Genomic DNA, 26,371 nt, shown 5'->3' with positions numbered 1-26,371 from the left:
TACAACATGCACAGCAGTCTAAAGAAGAGGATCAGACTTAGAAAGAGCACAGAGATGTTTTCCATATGGGAATGTAATCTTTCAAATCAGGGGAATTATAAACTTTAATAAGCCAGGAAAATGCCAGGAACCAAACCTGGTACTTTATGCAGGCAAAGCATGCACTCTTATCACTAAGGCCCTTCCCCGCACCAAAGGACAGCAAAATAAAAATAGGCTTCCTTTAGGCTGTGTACACATACATTTAAAGCACATTGTTTTCCCCAAGGAATCCTGGGAACTGTAATTTGCCCCTCACAGAGCCAAAATTATCAGCACTTTTTTTTCAAAAAAGATGAACAGAAGGTAAAATAAATTGAGAAGAGATAAGAGACCAACCTAATGACGATGGTGGAGTGAAAAGAAAAACAGGAGAGAAGAAGCAGGTTTTGAAAGATAGACCTCTGAAAACATATATTCTGCTGCAGTCTAGTAATCCTACTATTGCAAACATAGATGCTCACTCAGTGTTCCTTTATGTAGCACTCCCAAGCACACTTCTTACTTACTAACTTTCCCCCCTCAAGTTTAATTACACAGCAAAGGTGCATCCTGGCTATAATATTACCAGTTCTCCATTACAGTCAAGTATAAATTCTGGTGACCTGTAAGAACCTCCACCGGAATCCAATCACCAGTATTGGATTCCAAAGATTTTTTTTATCCTGAAATACAGTTCCTATAGATAAAATCATAACATCAGAAATGTACCACTTGTCTTTGTACCTCAGACAATCCCTTAAAACCCAATTAGCTGCCTCTTCCGTCCCACATACTTCATGTAGGCCAGAGGCAGTACCTGGCATGCCAAGCAAATTATATGGAAGAATCAGAAGCAATTTGTCTCACCTGTCCCGGTTGATCAAAAATCTGGATACTTCCCAAATTTGGGGGAAATAAATAAATCTTCCTACCAAGTGGCACCTGTTCTCCCAATGTCTTTGCTGTTTACTCTTAAGCTTAACCTTAACCTAACACTTAGCTTTCTGAGAAGACACAACATGTTCCACTGTACAATTGTTCTTAAAAATAAGAGGTGCTTCATCTGGTCCTCTGCTGTAACTTGAAGCAAGTGCTTCTGATTCTTCTTGTTAAATGATGACTCTTCCCGGTCCCTATGGCAGCTTTCTTTGATACAATTGTTATCATTAGTCATCGGAAAGGCATGGTGTGAGAAATCATCTCAGCTTCTTGAAACAACTATTACTATATCACCATGAAAACCTTTGAATTGAAGGGCCAGTTATAGATACAATTCACTGAAAATAATAATTGAAACTAATAGGCACCGCTTTCTGAATGTGAGATAATTTAAGTAATTAATAAAGGTAAATAAATACTGCTTCTCGGAAAGAAAGACCATCTTAAAGACCATCTTAAACCTCAAACACTGACCTGGGAGTACATTCCATGGAATTAAATGGGACTTATTTCTGACATGCATTAGATTGCACTGCAAGAGTAGTTTTTATTCCATTAGCAAACCAGTGACCAAATTGTGTTAAAAAAGAATGTTTTCCTCCTTATGATTATCGGGAATGATCCAGCTTTTAAGGATGAATTGGAATGCATTTCAACTGTCACGGTCTTGGTTTCTTAGTTCCGGAATGAAAGCCATAGCAGTTTCACTCTGAAATTCGAAATTCATATACAATCTGTATACTCACCCCAGTTTTGATTCTCAGCAGCTGGTATTTGGAGGCCTACAGCCAATAGAGGTATGACATAGCTATTGTGGCTTGATAGCCTATACCTGTACTCCATTAGCTTAATCCTCTTTTAAGACCATCTAAATTTGTGGCAATCAATACATATTATGGGAATTAACTCTGAAAGGTAATATGGGTTGTGTGAAGAAGTACTTTATTTTGTTATGAAGAGGGAGAGAAAAACTTCTCCCAATCCACTTTCTCTACACCATGCATAATTAGCTGCACGTGAAGGGGATTTAAGGTTTACTTTATTTTTTCTCCTAATTAAATCATGTCATCATAAATATCACTTAGTCTTCAAGTAACTTGATCTCTACATTAGCAGTGCAACCCTATATATGTCTACTCAGAAGTTCAGTGGGATTTACTCCTATACAACCATTTCCAGAGTGATAACAGCAAAAGCAACAAAGAATTGTGTGGCACTTCAGAATCTAACTACAGGCTCATCCACCTTTCCCTTTGTCCTGCAGTTGCTTCCATTTGTTCTGTGATTTCTAGACATGGGTCCAAAAAGGGGTTTATTTTGTCCCACCACTTTCCCGGGGAAAACCCGCTGCTTACTGCTGAATCGGAATACTGTAAATGTCAATCTGCAGAAAACCCAATTGAAGTTTGTTCCAGTTTTCCCAGGGAAGATGGTCGGATAAAAGAAAAACCTCTCAGAAAAAGCTCTCATTGGACAATGGAAGTGTAGATGTGCCCAATTTTGCGGAACAGGTTTTCATGGACAAGAGTTTCCCTCATCAGATGCAGAACTCTTGCCCAGTGCTACTCAAGCTATCTGATGTGTTCAACTGGCAATTCCCGCCCCCCCAGTGTGCCAGGGACTGGCACCTTATTTGGTCCCTGAAGTGTCCCATCCAACCTGGACTGCGGTGGAGCCACTGTGGACCAGCAGCCAATGGCTTGTGGACTTGCACTGCTCCACAGATAACCATTTTGAGTATACTTCCAGTCCATGAAAGCTTATGTCCTCATAAATATGTTAATATTTAAGGTGCCACAAGACTTATTTTTACTCCCACTTGTGTGTGTATAGGACTGCAGCCCAAGCTTCCTAAATCCAACAACATCTAATATCGAGCCATTCATTTTCAAACAATAATTCAAGAATACAGTCTCGTCAATTTACAAGGAATGTGATGCAGAACATCTGACTGACCTTTGAAAAGACAGAAGACTGCTATTGCTAGTGGTGATGTGTTTGAGATTATTCCGTGGTCAGCTTTAAACTTAATTATCTTCTGCCTTGCTGGTCTCTAGAAAGGGAGATCAACAAAATGGCTTGCGTTGCTTGGATTCAACACAAATAATGGTAATATTATCACTTACTTGGCACCTGGATTATGGAAGCACTGGACTAGGTAATGCCGATGGTACTTTTGCCTCATCTTTTTGCCTTGTTGTCTCACTGTTCATCATCCCGAAAATTCAACTCACTGATGGAAATGCACCAGTGATGCACCTTACTAAATGCTAGCAAACTCAATTATTGACAGTATATGGAGAACACTGCCAGGTGTGTCCAAGTGTAAGCATGGGAAAATATCAGGTGTTCAACTGATTAAATTATCAAGGCCACATGGCTAGCCTTAAATAATCAGAAATTATATAAAGAAAACAAATACAGGAGGTTGAGACATTAAAAGCTTGCGTGGCTATGTAGACTCAGCTTTGTTTCCTTCCATGCATATTTATGTGAGAAGCAGCATGTCTATCTGTGCCGAAGAGTCTTCATTCCTCTGATTTTTACTCAGAAGTGTAGGTGAGTGGTGTTCAATCCAGGGATCAGATCTGAAACCTGGAGGTGCTTATTGAGCCAGGGTTGTCACCAGAAGATCAGGTAGCCTCTGTGGCTTGAAGTACCTTTTGGCTTGGCCATTCCCAAATCAGCTTTGTCTGATAAACCAACTGCGACCATTTGTGAATGGCCAGACCATAGTTACCCATGCTCCGATAACAACCTCTTTGGACATTTGCAACGAGTTACATGTAAGGATACCTTTGAAAATGGCTGCAAGATTGCTACCTCAGAGTGAGCACTTCAGTCATATTACACCAGTGCTTAGTCAGATGTTATGGTTCCAAGTCCACTTCTGGACCCATTTTAAAAACTTGGCCTTAAAAGTCCTAAAGAGGGTAAGACCATCTTCTACCACAAAAACCAGCCAAATTGTAAGATTTTCTTCAGAAGCCCTACTCCAATGAGCCCCACCAAGCATAGTGAGGTGAATGGCCATGGCCATTATTAGAGGTACTCCAGAGGGCCCTTGCCTCAGGTTTTTCACCGCTCTGAATATCCTATGTCTTCCTCCTACCTTAAAAAAAACACTATATAAACTTGTTTACAGGGCAGCTGGGTGCAATGCAAATCACAGTGCTGATGGGACACCCACCATCTTTATTTGCAGAAATTTCAATCCACAACCTGTGTACTAGGCCTGGAAATTTTACATCCAAGTGTGGAACTAGACCACTACAAGTAACTCTGGCACAGTGTTTCCCACTTTATAGCTTAACTTTATTTTAGGAATGTAGGACTCTAGGAAGTTTTTACGGAGCCAGGCCACTGGCCTATCTAACCCTGACTGACAGCAGCTGTCCAAGGTTTGGGACCTTAGGTAGATTCCTGGTCCTACCTTTGTTGAGTTTTGAATCAGGGGCCTTCTGCATGCAACACAAAAGCTATGACCCTTCCTCAGTGTGAAACATTGCTTATCTAAATGACAACTACCCCCAACCCTGAAAATTAAGTTCAGAGCTGAAAACTAACTGCACCCGTGAATGTTACTGGTAAGTGAGGGATTATCCAGTATACCTGAAGGAGCGTCTCCACCCCCATCATTCTGCCCAGACACTGAGGTTCAGCGCCGAGGGCCTCACTGCGAGAAGCGAAGTTACAGGGAACCAGGCAGAGGACCTTCTCAGTAGTGGCGCCTGCCCTGTGGAACGCCCTCCCACCAGATGTCAAAGGAAAAAACTACCAGACTTTTAGAAGACATCTGATGGCAGCCCTGTTTAGGCAAGCTGTTAATATCTGAAGTACTATTGTATTTTAATATTTTGTTGGAAGCCATCCAGAGTGGCTGGGGAAATCCAGCCAGATGGGCAAGGTATAAATAATAAATTATTATATATTAGTATTATTATTCCAACCTAGAAGCCAAAAAAGGAAAATCCAAAGAAGGCAGCTGCTCAAGAGCTATAATCATTGTGGAAGAGCAACAAAGACCTATTCTACATGGCTTTCCATAGTTCTGGTGTGTATCTATTTGACCAGAACATCTAGTGGATTACACACACAAAAGGACTTATGCCAGGAATGCGATGCTATTGCAAAACAATCAAATGCCATCTTGAGGCTGCAATCACAGAATCAGCTGCAGCATCCTAGTGAAACAAGAAGTGACGGTGCTTCTTTGCTTTGCATTGTTCAGACCACCACAGGAGAACTTTGTCCTTTCAAGTTGGGTCCTGTGTTTGCTAAAGATATGGGCCACCTGAAGAAGATCCAGAGGAAAGCAATGAAGAGGCAAAGAGGATTAAAGCTGTGATTAAAGGTTCAAGGATCTATCTATCTTTAGCCTAGTGTGACATAGCTGCCATCATATATCACAAGAACTGCTCTTGCAATATATACCAGTGGCTTTATACTATTTGCAGATTATAATACTATTTGAACTATTTGTGGTTTGTTATTGGGGGGTAGCATTTATCCGTTGTTTCCCAATGCAGTATACACTTCAACTTTAAAAAAAAATACTGAGAAAGGAAGAACTACGTATATGTTTATTTGTGGTTGAAAGGACCTATACTGGCTAGGTTTAAAAATCCTGGTCACCTCCACCTCTTGTGTGTAAACCACAAAAACTACCAACCCTGGTGTTGTAAAGGAGGTTGGCTGCTGCTATGTATGCATGTACTATTTCCTTTACAGGAACCCTGTCCTACACAAGGTGCCAAGGTAAGGAAAGTGTGGCCCTCCAGATATTTGCTGAATTGAAACTCCCTGCATTCCTTGCCACTGGCCATGCTGAATGGGACTGATGGGAATTGGAGTCCAATAGTATTTGAAGGGCCACTGGTAAACCACCAGTGGGGTAAGTTATCTGTCACATAGTCTTGTCCATCTGGGTGCATGTGGAGAACTGTTGTGTTGTAATGGCTAGAGTGCCAGTTTAAGGCCAATGAGACCCACCTCTCCACACTTGTGCCAGTCACCATCTTGCAGCCACTGTTGTGAGGATGAAACGGGAATGGGAAGGACCATGTGGGCCACACCTGAACGCCCATGGAGGAAGGTAAGCATAAATGGAATCAATAAACAAGTGTATGTGCAGAGCAGCTGCATCTTCCCCCTTGCTCAGATATTTAACTGCTAGAGACCTAAGGTAGGAAACTAAAATCTGATGAACACTTGTGTACACTGGCAATATTTTCTAAAGGCATTCCAAAAATATTGCTCCCCCACTGCAAGGGACAAGAGAGATAAAATAATCAGAGTGGTCTACTAGGAGCAGGGTCAGAAAATAGGAACTATCTCTGGTGAACATGGACTGGTGGGGCACGTTGGTTGTGCTCATCCAAGTTCTCTTGAGTGCTGATATGTTCTATGGATGCAGCACTAACTCCACCTTGATTTCCTTTGGAAGGAGGCCCCTGGGGGCTTCTTGGTGTTTTGTAATATCTGCATTTATTTCTAAATATACAAGTTGAGCATAGAGGAGGCACAGCTTAAACAACAGGCAGTCCAAGTCCACTGCTTCCCACATCAGATCTCCAACTCCCTAAGATGCTTCCAGCATCCAAACTCAATTCTCTGTTTGTTTCCCTCTGTTTCACTCAAACTACAGTTTGTTGTTCATTTCATACACAGGCACCTAAGACCTCTGCCTGGCTAGATTGCGTATGTGGGGTTTTTTTCGGGGGGATGTCTCTGCAGATTAGTTATCTTTTCTGACCATCACCTAGCCTTTTTAGCTTCCATGGAGACAGAACACTGGGGCAGCATAGGCTATCAACACTCCTTGGTCAAGCCCAGTATTGCCTCATACCAATAGCCCTACTTACAGAAACTGATAGGAGACCCACAACAATCTGAATTAGTATTTGGTAGTTAGGAATGAACTGTGTTTCAGGGAAATTTACCTGCTGTTACTAATCTCCTTTGATAAGCTTCCAAGCAACACCGGGGCTTCCCCGAATGCAGTTTGAAAACAACAGACACCTTAAAATTGAATTAGTGTTTGAGATGCAACCTAGACCGCAGCTCATAAAGTCATATATTCTTGCCACGCAGAAAGGCTTCTGATGGCAGGGGAGCTATGAGCCTGCAGCCACCTGCCAGAGTTTCATTTATTAGTCCTCTAATTGACAAGAGTTTATGGGTGAAAATCCCAAGCATTGCTACTGGGACTGATCATAGTTTGGGTTGATTCCGGATATGAATAATTTGGCAGCACTCAATCATTACTGTTTTTTCTTTATGCAGGAAATGGGATAGCAGCTGTGCTCCAAACTTCTAACACTCTGTAGTCGAGTGGGCAAGTCCCCTTTCCTCCGCCCCCATTGTAGGCGGGAGTGGTATTCATTAGGACTGTTGTGTATAGTGAGGAAAGGGTTAAATACTCCCTGCTCTTCACAGCATTCCCGATCATGGTTGTCCCTTTCTACAATGGGGAGGGTATAGAAGCAATGCTATTTGGAAAGGAAAGTGTTAAAGCTTGAAGAAAGCTTCCACTTGGTTCCAATGAGAGAACATTTTCAAGCTAAATTGGTTTCATGTTATTATTATTGAATTTGCACCCCACCCTTCCTCCAAAGGAGCCTAGGTGGCAAGCATATCAATACTAAAACAATATAATGAGAATGTCTAAGAAGAGGAGATTGCTGCTGTTGTCTAAATTGCCATGCAGGGCAGGGGACGTTTTTGCAGCTGAGAAGGGAAGGTGTTAATCCTCCCCTCAAGAATGCCTGTGCTTTAAAAAATGTAGATATGTAGGAATGTGTGTGTTTGTGTACAAACGGCTGTGTGTGTGTAGGAGCTTCACCCACATTTTTCATTAGCCCCAGCCAGTGCTTTTTTCTGGGGGGACCTAGGGGGAAGCATACCACTAAACATTTTGTGAATCTAAGTTTGGCTTCATTGAGAGGCAGTATTTCAATACTGAGTAGGAAAATGAGAATACCCCTAAACATTTTTTCAGAAAAAAAGCACTGGCCCTAGCCACCACTGGCATGCCTGTCATAAAGCCTTTGTCTCACTGCCCCACAGTCTGGCAGGTGAGGTGGCTCTCAGTTTAATCCCAACTGCATTTTGTGTGTCTCAGTAAAACAACCTCTCTGCTTTCTCCTAAATATTTATCTGTGAGAGTTCGTGCTGTTAGACCCAGGAATGTCCTGAGATGGAAGAGGGATATGGAGCTGGGCCCAGCATTTTTTTCCTTCTTCTTCTGGCAGATTACTTCCAAATAAAACATTTGCAGACATAAATATTAGAGAATTGGGAAAGGGAGCCACATCTGTCATCTGCTATACCCAGTTCAGTTTAAAACTCCGAATTATAGAGAGGATTTAAAATAAAAATGAAACAATACAAGAAGCCTGCAACTCCAACACAAGCTCAGATCCGCCAGAAAGATGAATGTGAATCACCAAGTAGAAACATGCTACCTTTTATGGAAGAAAATTTTGCTGTGGTTGGCCTTGTTGAAATGATTTTTTAAAAAAGAAAAGAAAAGAACAACAACTCATATTAGGCCTTTGCCCCATTGTTAGTGAGCTGGTGGAAAGGTCTCTGGTTGCAAATTACCATAGCATTGCGTTTCCGTCTTCGACCAAAACCACAGTAATGTATGGTGAAGGCTTTCATAGTAATGCTGGGATTTTCCTTTAGATTAAAAAATAACAAGAAAAACTGAAGAAAAAAATTGCCTTGGTAACTTTCAGTTCTGTTTGAAATCACCCTAGCTCATGCTTTTGGTGCTCAGTTTTCAGGCTGAAAGTAGTAGCTCTAAAGAGATTTGGGTTGTTGTTCGGGTTGTTGTTATTGTTTATCGGAGACTGGATGCTTCTGAGTCATCGGTTTAAATACTGGACAATGGAAAATAACACTGTTATCATTCACTCAAGCAGTATGTCAGCTGTGGAAATGCAGTGCCCTATGAGCGCTCATCCACTGGACCCATATTTTGATGGTATTATGTACTGATTAATTCCACTCGGTCTGAGAACTTTGCTTGTTGTTCCAGACTTACCCACTTAAGGGTGGCACCTCAGAAATAAACAGGGTTCACTCAAAACGGCATTAATGCAGAAGGCCACCCCTCCCTTTGGTGTTGTCCTCTTTGGGGCAGACATTTCTGGTGTCTCACCACCTGCATCAGGCCTGGGAGAATGTTATGTACTGAGTTGAATAGGATCCAAAATGCAGCAGTCTGATTGGTCCTAGAACAATAGGCTCCAGAATGCAGCAGTTTGATTGGTCCACAGGAGCCACCCAATCCAGCTCCAGGTGGAAGTGAATCCGCGACCTGATTGGCCTACAGGAGAATCCCAGAATTAGCCAATCACGTGGGGCCCATTGTAAATAATGTATATAAAGCAGACATTCTGGGGGAACTTCCATTCTTCCTCACCACTATGAGCTGAATAAAGAGCATGAAATCCACTCTCGACTCTGAGTATATTCAGAGAAATACCACATCGACTCTTAAGAGGACTTCAGAGGGGCAGGGTTCTCCCCTCATCCAGCCGTAATAGTGAAATGGAGAGGTTTCATATCTCAATGGCAGAGATCAAATACCCCATGCATCACATGTTGCTTCTGAGACATTCATACATCCTTCCTGCTCCTGCCCTTCTATTTGCATCAGTGTTCAAAAGAGCAAGGCTCTCCTGAGTTGCTGCAACGAAGTTTCAATACTTTTGTACTAAAGAAAGTCCAACTGTGGAGTTTGTTTAGGATTCTAGGTCATTGATCAGAATGCTGAGATTACTAGTCAGATAAATTAGTCTGGGAGCAAACTAGAGATTATGTACTAATGAAAACCATCAGGCTGCGTATGCCTCCAGAGAACAGAATAAATATGTTGCTGACAGAGAGTACGGCTAGTGAGTTATGATGGAGATGGAGAAATCACTAAAACTGTTGGCCCAGCTGCAGTAACAAAAGCACAAGCCAGCTGTAAAGTATGTTAAAGAAGAAGAGAATAAGAACTGGGAGAGGTTCTGAAAAAGAGAACTGACGTCAGTGGGATTATTCCATTGGCCCTTTCACACATATCAACCAGTTTGTAAAATCCCTCTTCAGAATGTTTTTCCCCCCCACTTCTAAAAAATAACAGTCAAATATATAAATTAACAAAAGTCAGACGTTGAGACACTGGATGTAAGACCTATACTCTCTCTGGGAAGGCAAGAGAAGAAGGCAGGAGCACACATCTATAATTTGCTTGTTTCAGGCACAGCAGGTTGTCAATTGTCAAGAATGACACACCAGGGCATTAATTTGCACATAGGTCACTGTTCAGTTTTATGTCTCCAGAATCTATCTCAATGCTTCCCATCCACACTAGTGATTGGCACTTGATGGGATGTTTTTCATGTTGTCTGTAGTTGTCCCCTTCCCTCAATGATTACTTCCTCCTACACCATAAACTCCAGAAATTTGAGGTCCTTGTAGGTAATTGTTTGCAGGTGTACACATACCCTTTTTTTAAAAAAAAACAACAACAGCAAACAAATCAGAAGATTCACTCAATAAAGACTGAATACAGTCTAACCTCGTGGATAAAAAAGGTAAAGGACCCCGGCAGTTAAATCCAGTCATGAATGACTCTGGGGTTACGGCACTCATCTCTCTTTATTGGCCGAGGGAGCCGGCATACAGCTTCCGGGTCATGTGGCCAGCATGACTACGCTGCTTCTGGTGAAACCAGAGCAGCGCACGGAAACGCCATTTACCTTCCCACCGGAGTGGTACCTATTTATCTACTTGCACTTTGCTGTGCTTTCAAACTGCTAGGTTGGCAGGAGCTGGGACCGAGCAACGGGAGCTCACCCGACCGCGGGGATTCGAACCGCCAACCTTCTGATTGGCAAGCCCTAGGCTCTGTGGTTTAGACCACAGTGCCACCTGTGTCCCTATGAAACATAGGTGTTCACAAAATGGTACAGTCATGACTATTTGTGACATCACTAATAATGCCACAGATAATATACAGTAAGTGTCTATGGCCATCCTTCAGACGACAGTGTTCCATACTACAATTGCAATAGCCATGGGTGTGCTGTCTGGAGGAAGCACTACTTTTACTACATGCTAAAATATAGAAAATATTCTCTAATAATATGTTAATGGTTGCAACAAAAGTATCCCCTCAAGGAAATACATACAGACTGCCACTGCACCTAGCAAGCAACAAGTGCACATTTGTGGCACTAGAAAGTGAGGGTGCAGAAAGCCTCTTATTATTCTTATTGTCACTATTGATTGGCTTTGGACAGCAATTCTGCAGAAAAGCTTCAGACTATTGCAAAAAAAAAGAAAAGAAAAAAGAATAAGCATTAGAGAAGATTTTATCCATTTTCTATTTTTGTTAGAGGTCTTAAGCAAGGCAAACCTTCCGGGCTGGTCATATTGATTCCCACATACCACCTGTCTCTGATTCAGTGGGTACACTCTTCAAAGGATTGTTGTAGTCCCACACAAAATTGCATTCTCTAACCCACATGGCAATTCATTTCATAGCAGAAGCTCAATGGATGACCTACCATGACCTGGGTCAGGTGGAGCATCTCACAGCATAAAGAGATGGGGCCAAATCAGGGCGTGAGATCTTTCCAGATGCATGTCCACAAATAGCCAAAGAGGAAGTCCAAGAAGGCAGCTGGTCCCTGAGTGCCACAGTCCCTGGAGACTTTGGCCATTGGGTCAGAAGACTCAAAGCAGAAGAAGAGTCTTCTACATCCTCCCTGTTTATTGTTCCACCCTAGTCAACTCAGAGTTGCAAAAGTATTCCACTTGCTAGCTTATTGAGAGAGAGACAGAGAGACAAAGAGACAGAGTAGGTTTCTAACAAGTCACTACAGTTACTACTAAATGAAGATTTTTATCCAACTTAGACCATCATTCAGGACTACTGGAGGATGAACATCAAAACTAAGATGTTAAGAACAACCAGTGAAGAGGGGGCAATGGGGGACGTTGCTTTTTGTAACCATCTGCAAGCCTTCTTTACACAGTTTACACAAAACACTTCTGCTCTGAGCCAGTTACATTAAGAGGGAGCGTGGGCTTTGCCAGAACACCTGGAATGACTCATTATTTAAACAGAGGCATGGCATCTTTTTCAGCATGAAAAGAGTAAGATGTCACATCAGGGCATGCTTCAGGTCAGAAGGACTTGTGATGCTCAGCTTGGTAAATATTATTGTTATGTGAAGATGAAAAATGTCATTGAAGAAGGGCAAGCTATTATTACAGACCTGTTTACAAATCCACGAAAAGGACTCTTTTGCTGTGTTTCAAGCCTACAACAGCTTATGCTTTCAAAATGAAAATAAAAGAACGAAGCAAACAAGGAATAAACAAACAAAGACTCTTTCTTTCTGCTACACTTGTGCAAAAAGTACAACACTGAGTAGCCTCAGAAGGGCATCCAGTGTACATTCCCAGTGCCACATTCGATGACTGGGGCTCAAGACTTTTCTTTTGCTCGTGGTGACACTCAGAAGCTGCGTCAGGTTTTTTGGCACTTCCAGTATCCCCCACCAAAGCAAATGGCTCATTAGGCTTAGGGATGACCCTGTGCATATCCCACAAAAAAATAGTTTTGCTCATTCCCTCAGCAGAAGAAAGTCCAGGGCAGCTCTCGAGAGTCAATTCCATTGTGAGAACAGAATATTTCCAGAATGTAGTACTTTTGCAATATCAGTGTATGAACAAGCATACAAGTAGAGTAAGCAGGAACACAGAGTGGAAATGCTAGATCTAACACACCCGCCGCCACCAATTAGCCAAAGCCACAGCAACCCCTGGCGGCAGCAGCAGCAGCAGCAGCAGCAGCAGCAGCACCAGCACCAGACTTTCTTGCTAGCAAGCTCTAGAAACTCACACTTTTTGGCCAAATTAAAACAGTTCCCTTTCTCCGGCTGATCAAATATGATCCTTGGGGTTCTTTTGCTCCCATACAGGCAGGCAAACTCAACACCCCTAGTAGCTTGCCCTAGACCTTTTCAAGACCCTGAGAAACCCAGGGTCTGAATGCTTACTTGTGGCCTCCCTTCCTTTGCTTCTTGGTGGGACTGTCCTGTACTATCAGTGCTGCGATGGGCCCTTCTGTGTGTGAGGCCTGGGGCAACTGCCTCCACTACTTCAAAGGACCTGTAGTGGCTTCTTTTTTTAATTACAAAGTGCAGTTTGATGGCTTGTTACAGACCAGGCCACCCCAAGGCCAAGAAAAGCCACTACAATTATCAGAGTGCATATTTATAACATTGGCAGTCACCATTAATGGTCAGCCAACAGACATGACTGCAAAGACATGAGGGTTCCCTGGACGTTATCGTAAACAAATCTTGAGATAAAGTTGTTGATTCAAGTAAGCACAGGTTAAACAAACTTGACCCAAGGATAATCTCAGCTAGTGGCAGCCATGTGGAAAAGCCAGCTCATGCTGACATTATCACATGGCAGCCTGTGCAGGATTCAGGCCAGCTGGTGCTCACACTGAAAAAAACAAAACCTTGACCCAACTTGATCTGACGTCTTTACATGCCTGTGGGTTCTTATGGTGGAGCTGATGCATCTGCATGTCCTTGGACCTCAAGTGATTTCTTCCTGTAGCTGCCACAGCTTGAGTTGGTCATCAGAGATAGACCTTATTCTCAACTAGTTTAACTAGTTCATAGTTAAACATTCAATGTGTTGTTTTTTTTTACATCTAGATAGAATAGTCAGATTCTACATAGCTCACACCATCCATATAACTTCATCGAACTGCGTATCTGTCTCAAGTGAGGAAGTAAAAACTACCAAACTTGCCTTTTTGCTTCCCAGGTGCCAAAGAACACATACATCTATTTGATGCTAGGACTACGCACAACTGCCCTTGGCTCAGAAAGCAGCAGGAAATGGATCTGCGTCATTCTGCACGAGGCAGCTGGTCACTCAGTCCTTCTTCTGCATACAGGGATAGGGAGAAGCAAGAGTAATCTTTCTGCAGGCCAAGGAAGGGATAGGGAAAGAAATAACATAGAGCGGGGTAAGTATACATTGCAGAGTACATCTGCAAGAAAATGACAAAATAGTGCTGTAATTGCAGTGCGAAGAGATATAATTTTCTCCACCCTGCACCCCTGTTAGTATGTGCTGCACAGCACAGATGTTTCCAAATGGGCCACTTGCCAGCACAGTTTAATTGTGGTAACATCCTGGATGATGGATATCAAATGGGAAGGAATTGATGGCTTTGGTTATAAAAAAATAAACAGATCACAGCTCAGGGATAGTGTTCCTTCTTAGCAAGGAAGATAGTTTGTTATCTCTTTCATTATCTTCATATAGGGGGCGTATTTGAGGAAGGGAACCATGATCTGGATTTCTTTTCAGAGAATAAGATAATGAATCCAGATATTACAAGAAGATAAAGGTTGTGGGATGAGCAGAGGGTTAGCGTTCAAGCGGTATTCAGGTGAATATTCTCTTGCTCAGACCCGCAGGAATTCTTGTACTATAGAATAACAGAGAGTTTTGGTTTTTGCTTGTTCTTTAAAAATCCAGTTTCCTTTTTGCCCCTTTGAAGTTGTTGTTCCAATGTCTGGGCTGAAAGTTCAGCTTCACTTGGAACAGGGTCACGATACTTGGGTTGGAGCCCCCATATTCACTGGATGAGACTGGGATTTGGAGTTGGAGAAGTAATTGCTCCCGGAGCCAGCTCCAGGAGTACTAAATGGGAAGCATGTGGGCAAGAGGAGCCCACTGTGCCAGAAACTCTGCAGGTTGAGGAGGTTGTGCTACCTTCCTCTGACTTCAAAGGATCCATCTCAGAAGCCCTACTGGAACCACAGTCTCCCCCACCCTCAGTCAGAGTCCACAAGGCCTAAAGTAAGCAAGGCCCCTTTAAATGAAGATGTTGTATTTATGGAAGACGGAGCTGGTGTCTCAGCGCTGCAGCTGCTACTTAAGGTTCAGTCTGAGAATGCCTGTTGCTGAAACAACATTTGAGCTCTGCTTTTATGTAAATTCTAATTTGAGTCCTGCATGGAGCTGTCCAGGGTACTAACCAAGCCTTGTCTCATCTCCGTATTGAGGCCATTGCTCAAAATGGAACCAAAACTGTCTTCAAGGTGAGAGAGTCCATCAAAAATACACAAGGAGGAACTGTATTTACAAACAAGTGAGCAATTCATATGTGAGATTATTCCCAGGGAGTTGTTCCAATTAAGGTGATGTATTGCAATTTAATCTGTGACCCAGATTGTTGTTTATAGGCACTTAATATCAATACACGTTGGCTTTATGTGACTCCTTGACCAGGCCTTAACACTGGGTAGTCAAGTTACAACATGATGGTTGGAGAAGATGGCTCAGCCTTATTCCACTCTCTAGCAAGCTAGCCACAAGTGGAAAACAACAGTACCATTTTTGGGAAGACTAGTTGATAGACATCCTTTGTGCAAGTTCTTTAAAAGACCTTAAGACCTGTGAGACAGCAAGAGTGAGGCCTTTGTTTTGGAGGCTCTGTGAGTTAAGAACATCAGGGATTCTGGAGATATAATGTAGAATAATAGATCTGCCTGCTTGTTCGAGTGTCTAAGCTGTGCCTCTGCATGTATGCAAGCTGTATATTTAGAAATAAAGTCAGATATTACACAGAGCATCATCAATGTCCAATCAATCAATCTTCTGAACAAAGCCTGCAAGAGGATTGCATGAAACAAAATGTTCATACCAGACTCAGTTGCTATCAGTTCCCTCAAGAGAAGACAAAATACAAATAAAAGACAAAGAGGAATCTTGTGCTTTCTGCAGCTTTCTGTTTTCTGAGGCGTGCTCTGATTATTATCATTCTGCTCAGCTTGTTGATCCAATAAACTTTGCCTGGAATCTGTGCAAGGGTTACTGGAATAAGCAGGGAAAAAATAAAACAAATATACAGAAAAATAATGTGCAAGCTCCCTGGAAACCAGACAGAGACATAGTGACCCAAGACTCTTAATGGCAAGGGAACATGGAGGGAAAGGGAAGAGGTGATATATTGTCAGTAGGAAAGATTCTATAAATATCAGGAAAGGCAAAGTACGGAACATAGAGACACAGCATCAAAGATCTTTTGTATTAGGCCCCGGAACTTCGCAAATCACCTCACACAAGTGCTCTTAATGAAGCAATTGGTAGAAAAAGCTTCTGCCTGGAAATCCAGTTGCTTGACGCAAATGCTTGCAACACAGTTATTGAAAAGGCCTTTGCTACAAGGCCAATCTTTGTGGTGTTGTGTTTTGGAGTTTGTTTTTAAAATATATTTCCCAAATATGCAGGGTCATGGGAAGATTTACTCAGCTGACTTGAAAAGCACACACCAACATGTTTTCTGCCTATGAAAAAGCAGCTCAGAAAATGCTTCTGGCAAGCACAGAAGAAAAAAAGCCGAATAAGAGGGGAATTTTTCATTTAACTATGAGAGCGCCTGCAGATGAGCAAATTGATTTTTTCCATCTACCTTCTCTAATCACTGAACAACTTGGTGGCCAAGCACTTCATTCTAGTCTGGCTAAAGGCACTGTTATCACCTGCAGGTGTAATTGAGCACAAAAGGACAAAAGGCTGGTGCCAAAAGTCTATGCTAAAAGTGCACTCCATTGCAAAGGCATCCACATACATCCACATTATGAAACAACATCCACCTATAGCATCAGGGGGGCCGACTTGTGCCAGATTGTGGGTGCTCAGCGGCGCATGACGGAATGTGACGGCATGACATCACAGTGGTGCCTGGGAACCCCAGACGTTACATCTGAGCCCCCATGAGACCTCAGACACCTCACAGGGCATCCGGCGTGACTTCTGGTGGCATCGGAAGTCACATCAGAGGGCTTGTGAGGCCTTGGATGCCACCTCCAACCTTGAGTGCTTCACAAGGCACTGGAAGTTGCATTGGAGGCCTCGCAAGGCCTCAGAGGTGGTTTCCGAGGCCTCACAAGCCCTCTGGCGTGACTTCTGATGCCACCAGAAGTCACATCAGATACCCTGTGTTGTGGGTGCAAAGCACCCACAACTATTTTTTGTGGGTGCTCGGGCCCCCAAGGTCCCCTATAGTTGGTGCCAGTGTATAACATTATACATCGCACATGTAATGATCTCAGACAGGCAAGACTCTCCAACAGTTTTATGGTACTTTTATTTACAAAAACACATCCAGAGTGCAGCTTCTAGCCTGCTCTCATTGAAGGAGTTGGTCAGTCTGAATCTCTGCCCCTCTCATAGCAGGAAGGACATCCGATTCCTGCCCTTCCTCTCTTGCCCTTCCATTGCACTCTGACTCCGAGAACGGGGACTGAGAGGTTGGACTTCCCCCTCCCCACTTCCACTAGACACACTCTCTATCCTCTGCCTCTCTGCTGGTTCCCTAGCAACACTCTGACTGCCTCCTAAATCTCCCTCTGCTTGAGAGCTATCTGTGTCTGTGACTTCTACATGAAGGGGGATCGAAGCTTTCATCTGGAGAGCTGGCCTCTCTCTCACTTGGCTCTATTTCTGAGTCTGACTCCCCTTGAGCTCGGTTGAGCCACATCCCTGACAACACACATGGCACACATGTTGGAATCTTGCCAGTTCTCTTCATTGGTCTGGATCTATGGAACTCCTTGCCAGGGGAGGTCAATTTGCCCTCTCCCCAGACTTTTTGTTATTTAAGGCATTTCCTTCCCAGCAAGCTTTTCACCTGTCAGTGTGAAGAGTTTTCACTCAACTGCTCTCTTGTTGGCAGCACTTGTACCTCTTCAATGTTTTAGTAATTTATTGATTCATGTTTGTGTGCAGGTTGTCATTATGTGTGTGTATGTGAAGTAGTTTTAAGGCATAATCCTATACAGAAGATACCATTGGATTTTGCACACTCCTGCTACCCTGTTGGAACACTATGTGCCACCATCTTAAAAGATACTCCAGAAGATCTATTCTGCTATCTCCTGGAGCCTTTTAGCAGATCTCAGGAACTACCTTTCAAGGGGGCATGGTTTGCAATAGATTTTTTTGTATTCATTTTCTTCATTATGCACAGATTCTCTTTTCTTGAGACATCCAATAACACTCATGATGTACAGATTACACTGCCTAACATATATCTTCTCACCACCGTTAGACATGGAGTCTGACAATACGTCATTGTCCCCACCCCCCTCAAAAAAAAGGTTCACTTGCAATAAATATGTGGAAGAGCCGCCAGTCAAAATGGGCAATACTGGGCTGGAGAGATAAATAGTCTGCTTTTGTATACTGCAGCTTATGATGTTCACTTAAGCATGCAAGAGCACAGATGTTTCTTAAGACTTCAAGGAGAAATTAATTTATGAGCATTACCCACAAAGTACAAGTCACCCATTCTACTGTGAAAATTATTTTCACAGAATGTTCCTATTTTTTGCAACATTGAACAGAAAAGTACAAAAGTACAGTACATCGTGGGATCAATATGGGAGGCGGGGCATTCAGATTTATTTCCTGCTCTGATTCACAACTGTTCGATGAACAAATACAGCAAAATAGCCAAACAAGTTCCTATACCTGGAACTTAAGAGCAGGAAATGTGACAAATTCTAAACTGAGGACTGACATTTCCTAGCCTAGCTTCACCAAACTCACTATTTTTTTCCAGAGGTTCAAATTCTCCATACCACCAATTTCATGAGGACTTTCCCCAGGAGACTTACTACTTGATTCTACTGACTATGGGTGCTTCCAGGCAACTTGCTTACTGACCATTCATCCTGATTTGGTTCTAGGGAGAATACACAATGCCAGCTATTTATTGAGCATTCACTCGTATTTCTCTGTAGGGAGGTTAGACAATGTAGTAGGGGCGCTATCTCCCTTTCGGTCCCCCAATATTCTGGGGAGGGGGTCGGGGGTCCCCCAAGTCCAAAGGTGGCAGGAATTAACCCTAGGCCAGTGGTGGCGGCAGCAGCAGCAGCATGGCTTCAAGGGCCGAGCCACCGCTCTCGGCTCCACTCCTGGCTCCTCTGCCAGTGTGGTGTAGTGGTTAAGAGAGGTACTCTCATAATCTGGTGAACCGGGTTCGAGCCTCCGCTCCTCCACATGCAGCTGCTGAGTGACCTTGGGCTAGTCACACTTCTTTGAAGTCTCTCAGCCCCACTCACCTCACAGAGTGTTTGTTGTGGGGGAGGAAGGGAAAGGAGATTCTTAGCCGCTTTGAGACTCCTTAGGGTAGTGATAAAGCGGGATATCAAATCCAAGCTCTTCTCTTTTTCTCCTCTGATGTCCCGATGTCAAACGCACGACGCCACGCCCTGCACATTGCTGCCCCTCCATTCTTCTTCTGAAGGTGACACCTATGCAATGTTGCATCAGAGCAGGTATTCTCTTACACTTCCCAGGACATGCTTCCTTTACTTCCCTTATTTCAAAAAGAGAAGTGGATTTGTTTTGCAAGACTGCAACTATAATTGCAGGTCCTGAATTTGCTGGTATGTGATTGAATCCCACCTCAGAATAGCAGCAGTCTGTATAAACTAGAACTGGGGCTGGACATCTTATGGATTTCAAAGGTGAGCATGATTTTCATCTCAGAATAAGGCTGCAGGCCATAACCACTGCACATAACCACTGGAATAATACCACTGTATTTAACGAGAATTGCTTTTTCGGTGTTGAACCCTTGGTCTGTGCAACAAACAGAATTAACATGATCTTTCTCTAACCACTTGAGCTAAAGAAAAATATATAGCTTTTAAGCTGATCATGCAGAGAGACGACCCTGTACTTCTTCTTTTCTACAGACATGGCAGCATACACACCAGGCAGTTCATTTCTAGTTATTGTCCCATATTACGTTTCCTTCTAGCTGAGTCACACTGGATATTTTAAGCAAAGCTCTGTGCTGCAGGCCAACTTGAAAACATTTGAAAAAAAGACAGGTCACTCCTGAGGCAGGAGAGCAGCTGGCCCCTTGATGGGAATGGATGTGCAAGAAAGGGATTGTTATGGAAACATCACTTGCACGTTCTGTAACAGCACCAGAGTGATAAAGAGAGAACACATTTTAATTAACTGCCTTCAGCATATTCCCGATAACCACTGCTTGTACACACAGTGCAGAACAACATAGCAAGGCTGGTGATACTTCAAAGTGAGAAACAAAATGTCATAAGATTGGACAAGAAATTAAGTTGTGAGAGGCATCCTTTTCACAGTGGGCAATCTAGCATCGCACAAGGCACACAACCCCTATGACAGAGCCACGTAGCTGCTCTGGGCATGTGCAGATGATTCGATTCTGCTCTCAGCTGTGCTGGCGTAAATTAGGAGGCATTCAGTTTCTGATGTAGAGGTCCCCATTGTAAATGGATGGGTGTGTGGAGGAATGCATAATGGTAAGGGGGGGAAATGACTTCACTTTTATTTGTTAACACACACTTTATCGCAACATGATGGTGAAGCATAGGCTCAAGTTTAACGAAAGCAATACAGTGAGAAGCTGAAGAAAATGCTGGAAGTGGACAAAATAAATACTTTGTTATAATCCTTTTCAGGTAATTTTAGCTGGTGGTTTTTTCTGCCCTAGGCTGTGGGGCGGTGTGAAAATAAATGGAACCGAAAGAATTGGGGGCAGGGGCAGGGAAGAGAATTTGGGGGAAATGTTCAGGGCGTTAGAATTTTCCCTCAGTAATTTATTGTATGAGGTGGTTAATCTTAGCAAAGTCACTTTACTGAGCAAACCTGAACAAAAGGTGTCTAATTTGAGAAGAAATGTACACAGGTTTGGTTTTGCTTAAGTCGGGTCTTGTACATAGCAGGGAGCTGTTAAACTAACCATACAAGGGGAAAGTTCCCTTAGAACTACACAGCCTATTTAATAAATAAGGGAATAATAAATATTAGGCAATAGAAAACAAGTATGAGGCTGATTTCCACAGATACTAGATTATGCCTGATACAGCAAAAGAATACCTTTAGGGTATTATCATTATTATTATTATTATTTTATTTCTACCTTACCCATCTGGCTGGGTTTCCCCAGCCACAACTTCTCTCCCTGGCTAATTAACTGATAATGACAGGTGTTGGCATGGTAATGCCTTGCATGTCATATGATTTGGTCCTGTTCCAAAGGTGCAGTCTTTCAATCATAGGTTAGGCAACCATCTAAACATGGTCCTGGACACCTCCTTGAGATTTACAGATGCCAAAGTACTATCAAATGATGTCCTGGTCCTTTGGAACTTGACACAGGGACAATAGAAGGGCACTCATGGTGGCTACACATCTAGCACTTCAGTACTAGGTCTACCAGCCCCAGCCCCAAATCATACAGTGGGCAGAAGTAATGACTCAGCTAGCAGCCTAGGAGAAGGTGACCTTCTACAAGCACAAGAAAAATGGGAAGTTTTCCAATACATAGATTCCATATACAGATCTATTTGCATAAGTAAATGAACTTTCGGTTGGTCTGGACCACCAGCTGCATCAGCCATTCCAAATAAATGCACCGAAAATATTGCTTTGTTTTCTTATGTTTTACTTACCTGTATTCCCCTTTTCATTATTTCTCTTCAAAAATCCATAGAAACCTATAAATAAACAAGTTGCAGGACATTTGTGGGATGGGAAGTCCGCTCCTTTGTGCTCCTTCTTAGTCCCCGTCCCCCCGCTATTCTGGGGTTGTGAAGCCAATTTGGTCAAAGGCAATATATGTCATAGAATCATAGAATCATAGAATCATAGAGTTGGAAGAGAGCACAAGGGCCATCGAGTCCAACCCCCTGCCAAGCAGGAAACACCATCAGAGGACTCCTGACATATGGTTGTCAAGCCTCTGCTTAAAGACCTCCAAAGAAGGAGACTCCACCACACTCCTTGGCAGCAAATTCCACTGTCGAACAGCTCTTACTGTCAGGAAGTTCTTCCTAATGTTTAGGTGGAAGTTCTTCCTAATGTGTTGCTGTCTTTGCTCAGGTTAAGCTCTCTCTGAATGGAGGAACAGAGCTAAATGTGGCAGTGCAAGTTCTTGGCTCAATGGCCCCCAAATTGGTCTAGATCTTTGCAACGGCTGCCTTTGGCACCTGCTAGTGCGAGCCATGCTATTAACATGTTGTTCTCTCGTTCCAAAAACACCATCTTGAATTTTGGGTTCTCCCATTCTCTGATGTTTGCTACAGAGTGTGTCTGTAGAGTATCGGGGTATGGCTGCTTCTTTCAGGCTGCAGACACACTACACCTTTAAAGTGCATACAAAACACATTTCCGCCCCCTCAAAGAATTCTGGGCACAGCAGTTCACCCCTCACAGAGTTACAGTTCCCAGCAACCCTTTACAAACTACAGAGTGCTCATAATTCTTTGATGCAGGAATTGTGCTTTGAACATGCTTTACAGGCATGGTGTATATACTTAGATTCCAAATGAGCTTGCTGTCTTTCCTTTCCTCTTTCTCTCTCAGTACCTGGTAGATTTTAAAAATCACTTTTTTGCGAACTATAGGAGCAGGATGGCCTGACCACAACTGTCCTATCAGGAGTTTATCTTTCTGCGCATGGATATCTTGACCTTTTCACATTACACCCAACTGGGGCATCATGACAATGATGGAAAGGATGACTCAGATGCTGTGAAGTGTAGCGTACAATGTACATAACATGTTATGAAAGAACACAGTGTATGTTGTTTCCTTTTATTTCCCTCCCACCTTCAATTTTCTCCTCCTCCCAGCCTGTTTGCTTTTGTCTCCGGGAGAGAAGCTGAGTCATTTCCCAGCTGAGGCTCTGCTCACTGATGTGCCTTCTATGATACCAATGCTTTGGATGATGAAGGGCTGGAGGGAAGTATCCAGAGTGTTCCCTCGTCATGTCTCCCATCACAGCTGAAATCAAGCAATTATATATTCCACCCTTTCTCTGCACAGAAGAAAATGAAAAGCCTGCAGATATCACAGTTTCTGCCCGCAAACGATGTGGGCGTCAAGAAGGAACAAGCAAACAAATTCACATATTGTGGGCAGCGTCATTACAACCGGATCTTTATGCAAGCAAATTATTTCATTGGAAAAACAGATCCTGAACTCTTTTAAGTTTTGGTTCTTTCAAACCCATTCTTAATTGACAAGCAGAAACAGCAATGGGGATGGCAACACATAGGTATGTTTCGATACGCCTCTCTGCAGTTCTACCTTAGGCCAAGAAGCAATGAAAAATTGTTCCCGTACTTTAATGAGCTTGATCAGAAGTAACTTCAGTGAACCAGTTATTGAGAGCGGGGGAAAGTGCTCAACCACAACGAATTGTTGTCTTAAATTTTAGTGCTTAATTGTGAACTTCAATAATGAAGTCAGGAACTGGAAGCACCTGGGAGGTAAGAGTATTAAGGGTCAAATGACATGTTACATGTGGGATCTGTAAATGGATCTCCCATTGTTGTTTATAAGTGCAAGGAGATATTTATCACCCCTGCATGAGCCATAAGCCTCTGATTCCCAGTTTTCTCTCTTTTTTAAAAAGTCCCTAGCTCTTGCACAGTCTGAGATTTGAGGCAAAGAGTTGCATCCAAAGGAGCACTGAGTAACCATCCTGTCACCACAAGTATTTCCACTTGTGCAATGGGACTTTCCCCTTCTTCCTCCCTGTGCCCCATAAAACCAGTGATGGAGGAAGGGGAGGTGGGGGTGCGGTCCCCCCCGGGTGTCATCACTGGGATGTGTGTGACAAAATGACAAAAATATGAGTTGTTGTTTTTTTAAAAAAATGGGGTTCACAAAACTTTTTAGTTCAGTCAACAAACGTAACAAAACGCGGCTGGCACTGGGCGACACACCAAGGGGGCTGGCCAGCGGGGCCTGCAGTGTCCCCGAGCCATGTGTCTCTCCTGGCGGCATGGGGCTTGCATCTGCCCGCCACCTCTCCCTCAGCTGCCCTGCAGCTGAGGGGGAGGCAGTGGAGAGGCTCCATGCAGTGTGCCCCAGCCCCATGGCCGACTCGCCCTGCCCCCATCTGCAGGATGCCCGTGCTGCACTGGGCACCTGACCGGCTAGCTACTCCACTGCCTAAAATTGTTCTAGCAATATGTGCAGGGGAAGAAGAGGGGGAAATTCCTGTTGCAACGGTGGAAATCCTTGCACTGATGGGGCACATTGGTTGGATACCACCCTAAACATGCAGATTCTCAGGGGTTGAATAACTCCAAATCCTCCAACATTTCTCAAATGAAAATAGGGACATCCTAAGGAAAAGTGGGACATTTCAGGATCAAATCAGGCCCAGGTGTTTGGGGATTTTTCTCCCTAGTCAGCTGGTAGCTCGAAGTTAAGCATTAAAAGCATTTAAATAACAACAACAACAACAACAACAACAACATATTTCAGAAACATGGAATAAAGGACTTTTGGTAAAGCCTTGAAGTACATTTCTGTGTAAATTGCTTAGAGCTTAAGTATTGCCTTTCCCTTTTTTCAGAGAACCAAACCAAATATTTAGAGCTATGATGCCTTGAAGAAGAAGAAAACTATACAGAAAAAGGGGGGGGGGGCAAACTAAATAGACTGGATTAAACTTGTTGAAGTAACAGTGCTTCAGCCTTTGCCTCCCCAGTTCAAATATCTGTGTCTATAGCAGAGGCAAGAAGCTGAGATCAGCATGACTTTATAAACAAGTGTTGTATATTAATCATTCATATAAGTCAGAAGGAGCCTGTTAAAGTTGTAGTGTGATTCAAGTTTTCAATATTAATTGCCTATATGACACTATTAATGCACAAAGCACTGACGTTTTGCTCATGTTCATATTGGGGAAAAGTAGGAGCTGATGCTTACCCTGCGGGGGGAACACTGTCAATGTGAACACACATTTCAAAACACATTTTTAATAAAGCAGCATTTGAAGGTACACTTGTTTCCCCTGACTTTTTAGTAAATTCTCCTTCATTCCTTTCCTGTTACATCGTTTCTTCTTTCCTGTCCTTGTCCGCTAGATTGTAAATCTGACAAAACAATTGCATTGCATTTAAATGATTGCCAGACATCTTGTTTGGGAAATGCTTTGGAAATAACCATTAAGGGGATAGTAATGGTTAGAATGCCCTGTTGTGCCTTTCTCTGTACCCCAAAGCATTTCAAGTATTACAGGCACGAAGAGAGCATGTCCACTTTCCTCTTCCTGAGCACCTGACCGCCAAGGCATCTCTGTTCCATAAAAATGCATCAAAACCCGGCTTGCCAGGTGAGCTCTAAGTGACACGAACAGCGGGATGTGCTAATAGAAAGTGGATTAAATCCTAAGAAAAAATAATACTGTACTACACTCCCTGCTGCCCCAAAATAGGAATCCTTTGAGGCACAGGAGCTGCTTTTGTTCCTTTCACCAACTCAGCAAAGGCCCCCTGTGTGTCAGGCAGTTACAAACCAACTCAATTGGCCAATTTATTTCCTCTGAGACTCTGTGGTTTCCATTTGCCATTAAAGAAAATAAAAAGAGAGGGAGGGAATGAGAGAGAGGCAGCGAGCACATGGGGTTGCATGTATGCACCTAAGTGCATAGAGGTATCACATTCTTCACAATCTGCCCCAGAATCTGATGGAGGTATTAAGCTGGCCAGCTGTAAGCTCAAGAATGGAGTTTGGATAGATGAACAGGCAAGGCAGAAACAAGTGGATGAAAGAGGGTTCCTATGTCCTGCAATAGGATGGGAGAGAGCTCTTGTGCTCCTCTGGGTTCCCATAGGCATCTCTGGCCGCTGTGAGGGCAAGATGTGGGACTAGAGCCAGTGTGGTGTAGTGGTTAAGAGCGGTAGTCTCGTAATCTGGGGAACCGGGTTCGCTTCCCCGCTCCTCCACATGCAGCTGCTGGGTGACCTTGGCTAGTCACACTTCTTTGAAGTCTCTCAGCCCCACTCACCTCACAGAGTGTTTGTTGTGGGGGAGGAAGGGAAAGGAGAATGTTAGCCGCTTTGAGACTCCTGAAGGGGAGTGAAAGGCGGGATATCAAATCCAAGCTCTTCTTCTTCTACTTCTTCTAGATGTGCATGTTGGGGGCTGAGCTTCTGAAGTGGGGAGGCTGCGAACACCAGACTACAACCTGGGAGACCAGAGTCCAAATCTCTACTCAGTTCCCTGAGGGACCTGAGTCTGGTTGCAGTCTCTCAGCCTCACCTACCTCACAGGTTTTGCTGTGAGGACAAATTGGGGAGAAGGAGAACCATGTATGCTACTTGCAGGAAAGGTGGGGTCTAAATGTAGTAATTAAGAAGTAAAAAGATGTAAATATACAGCTGCAAAGGATCCGTATTTATATCCAGGCAGAGAGCCACTGCTTTCTACAAGATGAGTCAAAACACTTGTCTTGTAGGTATTTCTTTCCGCTTTAAAAAAACCAACTAGAAGCAGAATGTGGTAG

The 26,371-nt window shown here is 43.3% G+C and overlaps 1 long non-coding RNA gene across 2 annotated transcripts; it reads left to right on the top strand.

Moving 5' to 3' along the window:
- Positions 1–1,648: 1,648 nt before the first annotated feature.
- Positions 1,649–24,849, top strand: LOC310681376. 2 transcript variants are annotated; one of them, XR_014513236.1, is made up of 4 exons: positions 1,649–1,757; positions 4,915–5,314; positions 13,816–14,020; positions 24,437–24,849. It is a non-coding gene; the product is annotated as an uncharacterized lncRNA (long non-coding RNA). The 2 variants fall into 2 exon arrangements; XR_014513237.1 differs by lacking the exons at positions 13,816–14,020; positions 24,437–24,849 and having other exon boundaries at positions 4,915–5,429.
- The last annotated feature ends 1,522 nt before the right edge of the window (positions 24,850–26,371 follow it).

Source organism: Podarcis tiliguerta, assembly GCF_965153285.1.
Source record: "Podarcis tiliguerta genome assembly, chromosome: 1".
Taxonomy (NCBI): domain Eukaryota; kingdom Metazoa; phylum Chordata; class Lepidosauria; order Squamata; family Lacertidae; genus Podarcis; species Podarcis tiliguerta.
The sequence above is the reverse complement of the archived record's forward strand: the minus strand, read 5'-3'. Positions and strand labels throughout refer to the sequence as shown.